The sequence below is a fragment of the Manis javanica genome, chromosome 3, assembly GCF_040802235.1.
Source record: "Manis javanica isolate MJ-LG chromosome 3, MJ_LKY, whole genome shotgun sequence".
In the NCBI taxonomy this organism is placed as follows: Eukaryota; Metazoa; Chordata; class Mammalia; order Pholidota; family Manidae; genus Manis; species Manis javanica.
Genome location: NC_133158.1, coordinates 160361364 through 160377044, shown reverse-complemented (window position 1 = coordinate 160377044; position 15681 = coordinate 160361364). Strand labels below are relative to the sequence as shown.

General features: G+C 39.9%; 1 protein-coding gene across 1 annotated transcript in view; it reads right to left on the bottom strand.

Annotated features, from left to right (window-relative positions):
- The window catches only part of SLC9A9 (solute carrier family 9 member A9), a 544320-nt gene that overhangs the window by 235453 nt on the left and 293186 nt on the right, over nucleotides 1-15681 (bottom strand). The window lies entirely within an intron of this gene.

The window sequence follows — 15681 nt, the reverse complement described above, 5'->3', positions numbered from 1 at the left end:
TCTAGTTGAAGTACCATTTTTTATGTAGCATAACAATTTTGCATGCTGTGACTATTACAATGAATTTGTGAATCTTAAAGTGAAACCTCCATTTGTTTGCTTCAGATAGGTGAGCAAACCACCTTACAAGGGCGTCTGTCAATTGTTCTCTTCGGTTTGGGCAGTGAGGATGCCTTCCCAGATCTCAGAACTATGGAAATACTTATTTGGGTAACGTCTCCAAAACATCCTGCCTGCTAATATAAAGTTATTTATACAAACATTCAAACTGTAATGTCTCTAAGCCTCCACCTACTCACACAGAATATCAAAATCCCTTCCAGAGTTTCCTTTTCCCTTAAATATTTACAGGAATCCCAAAGAGGAGCTTTATGAGTAAACTTAATGTCCCTGTTGACACTGATTCTCAAATGTTGCCGTATATTAGAACCACCCAAAGAGCTTTAAATGGTTCTGCTGCCCAGGCCGTACCCTATGCCAGTGACACCAGGCACTGAGATTTCATCAAGTCCCTGGGTGAATCCACTGTGCAGCCAGGCTGGAGAACCAGCGACCCAAGCCCACGAGCATGCAGCTCCCATGTGACGTCACTTCCACAGTTTGGCTCCAATATGCTGGATCAAATCCCCCCACATGCCAAACAGGACCTCAGCCCTTCCCTGTCCAGTGTCTTTCTAGAGTCTCAATTTTGGGCACTCATTAGAATCACTTGCATAGAATTAAAAATATATTGCAGCCCGGGCCACCGCAGAGTAAATACATCAGAACTCCTGGGCATGGGGCCCAGGCATCTGGGATTTATAAAACTCAGTGACTGACGTGCACTCAGGATTGAGAATTACTATCCTGGGAGCTTCCAAGAGGAGGGAGGGAGCAGGAGTGACACATGTGGCCGGAGCTCTGGTTGCCCATGTGGTTACTCTGCTCAGCCATGGAAATGCTGCCTGCGCCAACACGCTCTTGCTTTACTCCAAGCTGCTGACGACCATGCTCTCTGCTGCCACCCGTGTTGCAGCTGTCTGCCACCTGCAGTTCTAGGACTGCCTCAGCACTCTTTGGGGCAACTGCTCTTTCTGCCACTGGTACCTTAGGCTCCATTACTGATGGCCTCCTGCTCTCTGCCACTTATCTCTCTCTCTCCACCCAGTAAGGAAGGACTTCATTTTCTTGTGATCAGGTCTTTTAGAGATGGTCCCTTAGCCAAGTTACCTGGACACCTGTTTAAATTCTGTCAAGCTGACCCCTGGGAAGAGAGGAAGGTCCTAGCAGTGAAATGATGCTGCCTTGCTCCCCCCACCTCCTGCCCCCATCTTACCAACTGGTGCTCTCCCCTCAGAGTGTAGGCAGATGGATGGTTCAGCAGGGGCCACGTGCATTCCCGGTGTCCCACAAGACTGCTGACCCTCGGGCTATCCCTGATACCTTCTCATTTACAGGCATTTTCCCTCTTAAGTGTTTAGTTATTCTGTTCTGTGTTTGACTTCTTTCATTAGTCCCTTCCTCACACATATGACACTAGATGCCTGAATCCCAATCACAGATCAAATTCAAGCGTCTTCGTGGGTTGCCTGGACTGTGGGCAGATTAGGAAGTAGGGCTAAACACCTGTTAGTGCTTTCAAACATTCTGGAGTCTTTAATTGGTGTTTTCTGCCCAGAACATAGGGAAAACCCTTAAGGAATGTTGCCTTATTCCCTGTACCTGAGCCATTACAAGAAACATTCAGTAGGGCCGTGCAGTTCCGGGAGGAGGGGTGTAAGTGCTCTATGATTTTGGTGAGACCCAATAAAGGCGAGGGGAAGAAGCTGCAAGTGAAAGGAAGTACCCTGTTTATTCCCACGGTAGGCACCGACAGCTAGGACAACATGGCTGGCTCTAATGCGCTCTCCGGGCTGGTTACAGGTTCTGCCCCCCAGCAGGAACTTAATCCTCTAGGAGCTCCAGCGCTCGGCAGCCCCTCCCTGCTCTCCCAGCGGGGCACCAAGCTCCCTGCTCCTCCAGGAGGAACTCTGTGGGCAGGTCCCTGGTGAGTGGCACATGCCTGACCAATTACATACCAGGAACACAGGAAGAGGAGAGAATGGGTTTTTCCTCTCCACCCCTCCCCTTGGCTGGTGCTCCTGTGACTGACCGGCTGCTCTGTCACTGGCAAACAGGCTCTTATTTTATACACAATGGGTGCTATTAAGGCCAGGCAGGAATCCTGGTCAGAAAGTTCCATTTTTCCCCACAGGTCAAATAGGGAAGATATTGCCCTTAAAATCAGACTATTTTTCCCTGGAAGATTAGATGGTCTCAAATTATTTCGGTCTCTAATATAGTTGGATGAAGCAAAAGACCCCTGTAGACCACCTGCCTCAACTTGGTACTATAAAAGCAAGATAAAACCAAACAATAAATCAACACAAAGACGAATGGTGGGACTTTTCCCTAAGAGGATGGTGTAACTTATTAAATCATGTCAGAAATGAGTACAGGTATTGTCATAAACTTGAATCACTATGAACACCAGTCTGCTAACCATTTGAGAACATCTGCAGAAAGATCATTAGAGTATCCTAGGGTCTGATCACAGAACTTCACATTATCCAGAAACCTGCTGTGTCAGATTTCAGAATACTGAAACATGGCTGGTCCTCTTACCATGTGCTAGCTCTGTGCCCCTCTCGGCCCATCCTTCTAATTGACCAGCTATGTTGCAGGCCCCTATGCTGTCATCAGAGAAGCATCTTTAGAAAGAAAAGGCAAGCTGGGGGATGAACTATGAAGTCTTTGTCCTAGAAACCCAACATAACACTTTCTTCAGATTCAAGTCCAAGGACCATGTTTTCACAGATAACTGTGGAATAGGAGAGTTGTGTGAATTCAGTTACATACAATGACTGAGAAAAGATTAGACATTCTTTTCCAATGGAAGAATTCCTTTATTTTTGATTAGGTATCTTTGCTTCCTAGTTTATCACTGAAAGTTCAATTTGAATGAAGCAAGCTTCAGTATAAAAAGAGAAAAGAAATACTTTTTCAACCACAATTTTTTAACAGCTTGGAATGAGCAGAAAATACATCAGGAATAGTTTGTTACCTGAGTGTTCATTGTTAAAGCTGGTCCATCAAAAGGGACATTCTCTCCTCCCTCAAGAACACATTGGTCACTGTTGACTCCACTCAAGTTCTTTCTCAGTGTAACACAGAACATTTATGTGAAGTGACTCTCCTAAAAACAAACTTTTACTCTCATTTATTATATTTTCCCTTTCAGGTACTCTTTTCAGAGTCCCATATCATATCTCCATTGATGGGATTCTTTGGATTTTTGAGCTGTGCCTCCAGAAGCAATTCAATTTCTCTTCTGAAGGAATTTCACAAGGACTTAACATTTTATTAAATCCATTTGTTTCATCTTTCAAGACTATCAAAGAAATGGCATCCTTAAACTTGGCAACATTCTTTAATAAACACACATTCTGGCACATGTATTTAGACTTGATATTTTCTATGCTGCATCAATAAAATTTAATTAAAATGAGTAGACACATTATAGTAATTTCCATTTCCCATTCAAAAATGCTATTATGAGACAGAAGCCTTTCATACCTGCACCTATCAAGCAGGTGATAAAACCGTAATGAGCTATTCAAAGGGGTTATGCCATTGCCATCTCGAGAAATTTTAAGGTAATAATGAGCAACCATCTGTCTTGAATGTCATCAAAGCAGGGACCAGGCCTGCTGATCTCTTAAAACCTAGACATTTTTCCATTATGCATTGGGTCTGTTTCAAGACCCATATACAGAAGGACATGGGTCATATATATTTATGTATTTATAGTCAAGCATTAATGATAGTATTTTCTTGTTTTTTAAAGGTGAAAGAAATGAGAAAACAAAGACAGTGAGAGTAAGAGCAAGAAAGAAAATAGAGAAGGGAAGGACCATTTCTTTGAGTGGCTGAGGCTCTATATAGTGAAGAAGAATATAAAGCCATTATTCAGGGGGAAAATGTAATAAAATTTTGAAAATGTTGAATGAGATAAGTATATTTTCTTGGGGTTTTGGAAGATGAGAAAGACAAAAATTAAGAGAAGGCTTCAGGATCTTGTTGGCAAGAAATTTAAAAGTAAATTTATATAGGCCACAAAGATGTTTGCCTATTGGGTAGAGATAAAGATAGTCATGGTAGGTGATTCTGATACAGAAGCTTTTATGAAGGTGATAAAGAAGCAGAAGAAAATAGAGTACTCATTTATGAATATTTTCTCCCATACTGTAAGTTGCCTTTTTGTTCTGTTGATGGTGTCCTTGCTGTGATGTAGTCCTGCTTGTTCATTTTTTTATTTTGTTTCCCTTGCCCAGGGAGACGTGTCCAGAAAAACTTTGCTCATGCTTATGTTCAAGAGATTTTTGCCTATGTTTTCTTCTAAGAGTTTTATGGTTTCATTTCTTATATTTAGGTGTTTAATCGATTTTGAGTTTACTTATATGTATGGAGTTAGAGAGTAATCCAGTTTCATTCTCTTGCATGTAGCTGTCCAGTTTTGCCAACACCAGTTATTGAAGAGTCTGTCTTTTCCTCATTGTATATTCATGGCTCCTTTTTCATATATTAATTCACCACATACGTGTGTGTTTATATTTGGGCTCTCTATTCTGTTCTGTTGATCTATATGGGGTCTATTCTTTTGTACCATACTGTTTTGATTACTATTGCTTTGTAGTATAGCTTGAAGTCAGGGAGCATAATATCCCCAGCTTTGTTCTTTTTGTTCAAGATTCCTTGGGCTGTTCAGGGTCTTTTGTGGTTCCACATGAATTTTAGGATTATTTGCTCTAGCTCATTGAAAAATGCTGTTGGTATTTTGATAGGGATTGCATTGAATCTGTAAATTGTTTTGGGTAAAACGGCCATTTTGACAACATTAATTCTTCCTATCCATGAGCATGGGTTAGATTTACATTTATTTGTGTCTTCTTTTATTTCTTTTATAAGTGTCTTATAGTTTTCAGAGTATAGGTCTTTCACCTCTTTGGTTAGGCTTATTCCTAGGTATTTTATTTCTCTGATGCAAATGTAAATGGAATTGTTTTTCTGATTTCTCTGATTCATCCAAAAAGGGTTTAACAACCCAAATATATAAATCACTTATACAATTCAACACCAAAAATAACCAATTAACCTGATTAGAAAATGAGCAGAGGACCTGAACAGATATTTTTCCAAAGAAGAAATTGAAATGGCCGACAGGCACATGAAAAGATGTTCCACATAGCTAATCATCAGGGAAATGCAAATCAAAATCACAATGAGATAGCACCTCACACCAGTTAGAATGGCCAGTATCCAAAAGACAAGTAGTAACAAGTGTTGGAGAGGACATGGAGAAATGGGAACCCTCCTACACTGTTGGCAGGAATGTAAATTGGTGAAGCCACTATGGAAAGCAGTATGGAGGTTCTTCAAAAAAACTAAAAATAGAAATATCATACAATTCAATAATTCCACTTCTGGGAATTTACCCCAAGAAAACAGTCTGATTCATATGTGCTACTGTTTATTGCAGCATTATTTACAATAGCTAAGATATGGAAGAATCTAAGTGCCCATCAATAGATGAATGTATAAAGATAAAGTGGTACATAAATACAACAGACTATTATTCAGCCATAAAAAGAAAGAAATCTTGCCATTTGCAAGAACATGGATGGATCTAGAGGGTATTAAGCTAAGTGAAATAAACCAGGAAGAGAAGGACAAATACCATATGATTTTACTTATGGAATATAAAAACAAAATGAACAAAACAGCAGTAGACTAATAGACACTGAGAAATGACTGGTGGTTGCCATGGGGGAGGGGTTGGGATGTATGGGTGAAGGGGATAAAGAGGCACATAATCTCAGTCATAATATAAGTGGGTCACAGGGATGGAAGTACAGCATGGAGAATATAGTTAATGGCTCTGTAACATCTTTGTATGTTGACAGATAGTAACTGCACTAGTGGGGTGAAGATTTAATAATGTGCATAACTGTTGAATCACTGTGTTGTATAACTGAAACCAATATAATAGTGTATATCAACTATATTTCAATAAATAAATAAATAAATAAATAAATAAATAAATAAATGCCTCATTATGCTTGAAATCCGAAAAAAAAAGAAAGCAGTAATACTCAATTACTCTTAGCTACATGGAACATTGATGAATCCCATAAAAAGAGAAAACAGGGACAAAATGGAATAAAATATCTGTCACAAGATAAAGAGAACAGGATAGAAGATGTGACAGTGCCAATACTTTGGCAGAAAAAGAAACTAAGGCCCTTTCAGGTCAGTGTGAAAACTGACAAAGGAAAAGAAGAGCAAAGGTTGGAGGGGTAGACAGGAGGGACAAGGGTATTGGGTTCATTATCCTCTATTAAAGGGGGACAGGAAAGAAAGAGAGAAGCCCAAGAAGAGGAAGAATCAGAGTGATGAAAGGAGAGATGAATGATTTTAGAAAACAGTAGTACAATGGATAAATAAATCCAAGGCCCATTTCTTACAATGACCAGTATAATATGCTGTTTCATAAATTAAGGGGAAAATACATATACATCATTTGCTACAATTCTACATAGACCTTTCTTTGTAGAAACTTAAATATATGAACAAGACATTAAAAATAATAATGGGTTATGATGACAACTCTTTTCTTTGTGTGACCCTCTTAATTTCTCTCAGGGTTGCAAAATCTAATAATATGGTTACTTCATGGATTTTTTTGGTGAATATTAATTGGGATATAGCAAACATATTTATAGTGGCACAATATAGTTTTCCACAATTATTGTTATTAAAATTTTTGAAAAATCTGGAGAGAATAGATGGTTTGCTAGCAACATAAAGCTGACTGAAGTAGTTGAAAACCTAAATTTACAACCATATAATTGAAACCATTATCAAAAAATTACTTACAAAAATGGCATTGGACACCATGGTAATTTTTAAATTTGTCCACAATTCTTTGATACTTGTCCCTTCAAGAGTTGGAACTTAATTCCCCTCCCACTGAGTCTGGGCTAGTTTTAGTAACTTGTTTCTAACAGATTATGGCAGAAATGACAGTGTATGACTTAAATTCTAGTTAATAAAAGGCATTTCTGATTTCTTCTCGCTCTCTCTCTAGTTTCACTTGTTCTAAGGAAAGTAAGCTTTCTCATCATGGAGAACACCTAAGCAGCCCTATGCAAGACACACAGAGGCCTTCTTACAACAACTGTGTGAGTGAGCCAGGTCCAGGCCTGGCCAAGTGTCCAAACACTGCAGCCTTAGCCAGCAGCTTGTCTGCAACCTTATAAGAGACCAAGAGCCTGGCCGGACTAGTCAGCTAAATTGATGCTCTTGGACTTGGAACCCTCAAAAACTGTATGAAATAATAACAGTTTGTTGTAAGTTTTGGGGTAATTTGTTACACAGCAGTGGGTGACTAATACAGCAAAGGCTGCTTTTAGAGGTGGGTACTTTGTATTTTTAGCTTGCAGTGTACTTTCCTTGAGCACTGACCTGTGCCCAGGTCGGCCCCTGGGTTCGAGAACTGACTCTACCCCTCCAAATCCTTGTGTTCAGTCTCCTCAAAGAAAACTCTGGGTTTAAAAGACTATTTTTATAGTCCCACCTCGCTCTGAATTTCTTGGATTTTATGACTTAAAAATGTCAACTGCAATTATATACTATGATAAACAAACACAGATGTGTGGTTAAAAGAGTAGCTAAGATTTAATCAAGAAAAGTGGCACTACAATTGCAGCTTTATCAGAGAAAAAGTTTTACATGAAAAATTTTCTAGGGAAAATATGGTTCATGTCTTATTTAGCTTTATTTTCCTCTGGACCCTTGTACCTAGCATATAGGAGATACCTACTGCTGAGGGTGCCAAATGGTCATTTGTGACCCCTGCTAGAATGCATACTGGTTGGGGAGTATGCTTCATAACTAGGGGTTCACAGGCAATAATTCTCTCTGGGCCTTGAAAGTACAGTGTGTTCTTGCCACGATGTGGGAGCCCCACTCTCATTAGCATTTAAAAGAGAACACTTATTAGCTTAACTACTAAATGTCCTTTATACAATATAATGAGTTTCAGAAAAGAATCACCAGCTTAGCTAAGAAGAAATTTAAACACTTTGCCATCATTTATAAATTCAACCCTTCTAGGATGGTATTTTTTAAAGGTACTTTGCATGAAGGGAAGAAGAAAAGTGGTAGAAATCTTGACAAAAGAAATGTAATTAGAGTTTTTTTTTTTTTCCCAAAAAAGCAATTCTGTGCTTTATGAAGATATCTTTGATCTTACTTCTCAGAAGCCAGGGAGGCAGGGACATTGTTGCCCATGACATTCTCTCTCTCTCCACTGTGCCTTGGAATAGACAACTGGGGTGGAACGTGCCTGCCTTTGTTGGAAGGGATGGAAAAAATTGCACAGGACCATAATCAAAAACCACTGTAATGCAAATCAATAAGGCAGAGGCACACTGCAGGAAACTCACACCAGTAATGGAATTGTACCTGATCTTTCTTTCAATATCTCAGGATTACCCTAGACATTTGCTTTATGCATCCAACTCATTATATTTAAATTAATGCATTGTATGAGAATTAAATAAAATCACTAATTAGCATATATTGTTTCCCTATTTTTTATCTTGGAATGTTAATGGTTATAATTCATTCATTCATCCATTTATTTATTAATTCATCAAGGATTTAATGAACTCCTCAGTTCCAGGCAAAACCAAATAGTAAATTTCCATAAACTTCTCTTATAGACCACAACATCCTAAGAGGTTAGACAGGACAAAAATATGTCTAGAGCTGTAGAAGATTACCATAAATTTAGATGTTATATATGTAAGTAGTTTATCAAAAGGGAGTGTGGTAAGCAGGGAGATTGATATCACAGTTTGATGTCATTTCCTCCTTGATGCTACCTTTATTACCTTAGTAAGGCATAAATCTGATTATTATCATCATCCCTATGCCTAAAAGCCTTAAGCAGTTATTAGCCTCGTAGGTATAGTTCTCCTAAACGTCGTAACACAGTGAGACTCTAAAAGGTCCGACTGAACTGACCTCTGGATGTGAACTCGCACTCTCTCCCACACCTTCCCCTTTCCTGTTCCCTGACCTACACCAGTGGCCCAGAGACACTCTTACTTCCCAGTGCAATCCAGCCCCCATCAAAGGGCTGCTTCCTCTCTGGGACTTGCTGAGCTCTTTCTTAGTTTGATGCTTTTGCCTACTCTTCTCTTTGCTTTCATCCCCTGTGACATCTGCATGATAATCCCCTAATTATCCTTACACCCAGCTCCAAAACACAGAAGCCACAGTCACTTCCCCCAATACCTGGCATGCAGGAGGCAAACCAGTCCTCTGGTTCCCATGTCACACTGCACATCCCTTGTGTTAACATTTGCCATATGGGATTGCTATTTGTGCATGTGCGTGTGCATGTGTGTGTCGCCTGCTATATTAGGAGTTCCTAAGGGCAAGAACCATGTCTTATTTGCCTCTGTCTCCCTGGCTTCCAGGGTGGCCCCATACGGCCACACGGAACTTAGTCCAAACTCAGTCCATGCCTGAACTGAGAAGCTGGAAAGTCCTTCAGTCAGACCTTGAAGCTGAGTGATAGCAATACAAGTAAGCGCTGTACTCTCCACCCCAAGGATTCAGGCAGTCTTAGCAAAATCAATTGCAACCACTCACTTAGGAGCAGAGAATTTTTTTCCAGCGCTCAGTGAAACTCTTCACCCTAGTATGAACCAGGGACTTTGGTTTTTGATCACTTCATCCCTGGATTTGATCTGACAGCTTATGAAAATGGTCTATGCAATGATTTGTCCTGAGAATCAATGGCAAATTCTGATCCCTCCCTTCTCTCCATGGCCTGAAAATGATCCCTGCCTAATTCTACTCTGGGAGAAGGAGCCAGATGCATATCTCATGCTCTATGTCAAGTCAAAGAAAATTGGGTTTAGAGTATAATCGTTAAAACCCAGTCATGTAGTCCAATCATTTATTTTACAAATAAGAAAACTGAAGCTCACAGGTGTTAATTATCCAAGGCCCCACCACTTGTTGCAGAGATGAGAGGCAAGTCCAGTTTTCTGGATTCTCTGTCAAGTGTTCTTCCCACGTATCAGTTGGCCTCTCCTGATCTTTTGCTTGCATTTTCTTACAAAGTCATGCTCAGGGTATTCAATCTGGCTCCTATAGTCTTTTCTTTTTTTTAAATTTGGATTTGCATTGTTGCTTTTCCATTCAATGGTGATAAATACTCAAAATATCATCTGGGGGAATGGAAATAAAATAAGCATCTGGAAACAATGTGCTGTAATGAAGATGTCATTGTTTGTCCATAAATACTAAACAAAGAATCTGGCTTTTCAAAAATAAATGTATAAAAATATATATGTTCATTCCAACCTGTGTTTTAGGAAAGAAAAATAAATTAAAATGTACTGAAATTGGTAGATTTTCAAAGATGGTAGAACTAAATATAATATAAATGACTAATGATCTGATTTTTCTGAAAGCATAATATAGCCAAACAATCATTCATTCATCTCTCCCTCCAGTCAAGGTTCACTAAATAAATGATGCAGGACCCACAGTTGTTATTATCCTATCTATTAATCAAAGAATATTTAGTAAGAGGCAAAATAGTTTGAACTACAAACTCAGAAGATCTAAGTTCAAAATTTGCTGCTGCCACTTACAAGCCATGGCAAGCCCTCTAACCCATGGCCTTCTCTTTTCTGTATCATTCCCATGAGCACACAACAGTTCTGTTATTTCTCCCACCTTAAAAATGAAAAGATTCTTTTTTTGGCTTCACTTCTACCTTCAGCTATCATCTCATTTCTCTGCTTCCCATTCACAGCCAAACTCCTTTGAAACACTTGTCTATACAAGCAGTTTCCAACTTTTTTCCTTCTATTCTTTCTTAGGCCCGTTATATTTAGGCTTTTATCCTGCCACTCCACCAATATGGTCCTTATAAATGTCATCACCGGTGTTCATGCTCTTTGTCTTGATCTTTCAGCAGTATTTGGCACAATCCATCATCTTCCTTCTTGAGACACTCTCTTCATTTGACTTCCGGGACACCACTCTCGCTTGGTCTTTCTTCTCCCTCCTGGCTACTACCTCTCAGTCTCTTTGGCTGGTTCCTGGCCTCTTACCAAGTAGAGTGCTTCAAGGCTTATATTTTTGGATCTTTCCTCCATTGCTCCTTCATTCATTCTCATGTTTCAGTACCATCTCATGTTGATAATTTCCAAAATTATACTCCTAGCTTAGACCTCCCTTCTAAATTCCAGAATTCTATGTCTAACTGGTTATTCAACATCTCCATTTAGTGACTACACATCCCAAATGTAACAAGCCAACACTTGGTTCTCAGTTGTCCCCCAAACCTGTCATCTTGCATATTTACCTAGTTGTTAAATGGTGCCCCCATTAAAAAAAATTAAATCATATTAATCTATGCCTGTACTTAAAAAGCCTTCAGTGTTATCCCACCTTGTTTGGGCTTTCCATGACCTGTCTCTTGTCACTGCTCTGATGCTGTCTCTTCCACTCTCCCCTGGTCCACTTCACCTCACTACAGTAGTCAGCCTCCTCCAGGTAGCCTTTGTATCCGTTACTCCCAATTTCTGGACAGCTCTTCCCCAAATGTCCACAGAGCTCCCTCTTTCACTTCTTCCAAGTATCATTTTCTTATTGAGGCCTCCCCTAGATACCCTATGTAAAATTACAACCCTGTCTTCCTATCCACACACTCCTAGTTACCTTCCCTGCTTTATTGTTGGCATATGACTTACCATTAACACACTATATATTCAGCTTATTTATTTTGATTACTATAAAGCTCCTCTACTACAAATTCTTTTTGGTACACTTTTGTATCCCAGCACCTTGAACAGTGGCTGACACAAAATAGGCTCCCCCAAAATAACAGATGAATGAATGAAGGGAACCAGTGATAATAAAAAGAGTTATCTCTTGGGTAGAAAAGTAGGTAGAACATACCTGAGATAAGTACTTTGTATATGTTAATGCATAACAACTTAATTATTTAAATTAATACTGTCCATATTGGAAGTGATTTTTAGGTGGGAACTACAGGAAAGGAAGGAGAAATTCTAGCTAAAAAGGTGATATGGAAGTACATGTTTTTTGCAAGTCAGCCTCAGACAAGGTAAAGACAGCTGATGGAAACACCCTGGAGGTCAGCCCAGATTACCAGCTCCCCAGCCTGCCTAGGGAGTGAGGCCATCAGGGAGGAAGGGGCCAGGAGGCAGGCTGGGAGTCATGTGAGTGAGCTCATGGTACTGTGTACAGTCTTAGGGATGGTCCGTGTAGCCTCCAGGCTCACAGATTGCTGTGTGCTGATGTCCGTCTTGAGCATCTCTAGCAGTTCTTCATTTCTAGGGCAAGAGTCAGGGCTTATAGTACTTGTCTAACTCTAGGGCTAGATGTGCACACTGTAAAGCAAGTGAACCACAGTGAATCCAGGGAAAGGGATTGCTGCATATGCTCATATACTCATTAATAGAACACTTTGCTATCAAAACATAAATCCTCATGGTGGGTAACGGCACTGGAGTGCCTGTATTATGCTGCTTTGTGCCTAACACATTTTAGTGTTGTCACACATTTTTTAGTAGTTGGGAGTAAAAATCAATTCATCTACATCTGGACAGTCATTATTAGTTACAAAACATATTTAAAGTTAAAATGCAGTTTTAAAAAGTCTAATTCTGGAAGCTACAAAAGTTATATAATTCTTAAAAGTCTTTGTGTCCAGATGTAGCTATCTGATTAGCTCGTATAGGCAAAATCCATGAACAAAATTCCTTTGTAAATCACATCACATTTGGATTTTGTAACACAAAGTTGATTTTACTAGACTTCACTAATTGACTTTCTTTCCTCCCATTAAACAGTCCTAGAGACAGAGGCTGTGTAACTTCTCCTTCCCCCTTTGACAGTGAACACAGTGTGGGGAGGGGCAGAGGAAGATACTGTGATATGTATCCTGTGCTGTCATATAAAAACTTGCCAAATCTTCCCCTATTTCGGAGAGGAAATAGTGGCATCCTCTCTGATACCTGCCTCAGCTTTTCTTCACAGTTTGTAATTGGTTTCCTGCATGGAATTCAAGCTTTGCTTGCTTACCCAGGCACAGATGTGACCAAGGACCCTGACCTATGCAGTTAATTAAAGGGCCCAATCTCATTTCTTTCCAAGTGGTGACCTCAGGCTCTATATACTAGATATGTGTATGTATAAATATGTATATATGCATATAAATATGTATGTATGGTATATATGCATATATTATGAGATAAAAAAATAAGTAGAAAATGATACATCCTCAAAAGAAGTGAGGAAAGATATGAGAAGGGAAGGGAATTAGCATTTATTAAGCTCCTACTATGAACCAGGCACCCAGGAAAGAAGAGAAGGGGAAGAACAAAGATGGAGAGACATAATTATCTGGAAGTTATAGAATGAACTTATGAAGATCTTTCTTAACATGGAGTGCTGTAAAGATGGATGCTGGCAGTCCATCTGGGAGCACCTGTCAAGCCATTCAGAGGGGAACAGAAGGCTGTGGGCACTGATTTGGGCTTTGTCTCCCCTAGGTGTTAGGCTGCTGTCTCGCCATAAAGTGAATTATCTTTGAAGTTTTGCTGAGCAGTCTAGATAGCATGACTTAAAAGTGCAAGCCCCTAAACAGAGTTCAGCTTCCCAGAATACAAATGCTCAGAGAACCAGACAAGGTCAGAAAAACCAGCCCAAGACATTTCCCTTTAAACCCTTGAGAATGGTAGTAGTCTCCATAATTAAAAGGATCCTAAAGACTATATTGGAGGTTTCTAAGGATTGTTGATGTTTTTTGCTCACGTTTTAAAATCGGGGGGTTGTTAAAATTTCTATATTTGCATCTTTGTGACTTTTCTGATGAGCAGAAGGAGTGATGACCTTTCAGGGTCCCTGGGTAGGTGGGAGGTAAGGTCCGGTGCAGCTGAACTTTGGGTGTGACAAAGCAAGAGAGAAGAAAATAATAACCATTTTAGAGTGATTTAAGGTAGGTCATCAAAAACTCCTTTTTAGGAACTTCTGGTCAATTATAGGTTTTGCTTAGATGTTTCTTTGGCTTTCTATACACCCATTGCCCCAATTTCACATCAGATACCCTCAGTATCATCAGACTAATTACAGGAGACTTTCTACCTTCATCTGCATTTGGGGGTAGATTTCAACCATTTGGCCCAATTTTCCATCATTCTCTATACCCATACTTCTTGCCATGTAACTCTGCAGTGCTCTCCCACTGTGGCCTGGGGACCTGCTTGGCTTCTTGACCTTGGGACTGGTCATGTGATTTTCTTTGGCCAATAAAATGCTTAGGAAATGTGATGCAAGCAGAGACTTGAAATGGACTTGCACACTGGGATTTGCTCTTCTGCCAGGAGAAGAATAACAGATGCATGGCACTGGCTAAGATGCTCCAAACAAGCCTACCCTAGAATATGGCCCCAGCAAACCCAAAGACATGTGAATCAGTCCAACTGAAACAAGCAGAGCCACCCAGCTCAACCCACCTCAAAAGAATTAAACCCTGCAGATGTGTAAAAAACAAATGTTACTGTTGGATGCCCTAGAGTTGTGTGGTTATTTGTTGCACAACAAAAGCTAAGTGATAAAATGCCATTTGATCCATGCTCCTCTTGTCTTCCAGAGTGATATTTCCAAAACGGAACACCAATTATCCTAAAATTACTCTGCCAGACACTTTAATAACTTCCTGTTACTGATTGCATGGTCTCTCCCCAAAATTCATATATTGAAGTCCTAACCCCCAATACCTCAGAATGTGATCTTATTTGGAAATAGAATAATTGAAAATGTAATTAGTTGAGTAAAGATGAGCCCATACCAGAGTAGAGTAGGCCCCTAATCTAACATGACTGGTGTCCTTATAAAAAGGGGAATTTGAAGACAGACACACTCACAGGGAGAATACCATTTTAACATGAATGCAGAGATCAAGATGTCTCTACAAGTCAAAGGACATCAAAGATTTCCAGAAAACCACCAGAAGCAAAAAGAGAGGAGTAGAACAGATTCTTCCTCACAGCCTCAGAAGGGGATGGTCATGCTGACACCTTGATCTCAGGCTTCCAGCCTTCAGAACTGTGAGATGACACACTTCTGTTATTTGAGCCACTCCCCATTACCTTTAGGATAAAGTATGGACTCCTTCACAAGGCATGGAAGTCCTTTCATAAACTGGTCTCTGCTCTGTCAATGGCTTCATCCTTCATGGTGTCCTACTAGCTTTACACACAGAACTTCACACAGAACTATTTACAGGCTCCAAACAAATCCTCCAGAGCTTTGGTCCATGCCGCAAGTGGCCTCCAGTGCCCTTCCCATGTCCCAGTAGATCCCATATGATTACCTAATTAGCTTCTATTTGCATTTCAAGTTCCAGATTGGTCCTGATGACTGGAAACTTTCTCCTCACCTTCCCAATCCTAACAATGGAGGGTGCTCTATTGAATCCTTCCCCTAAACACACTATGCAGATATTTCTATCACAGCACTTTTCACACTGTGGATAATTAATCA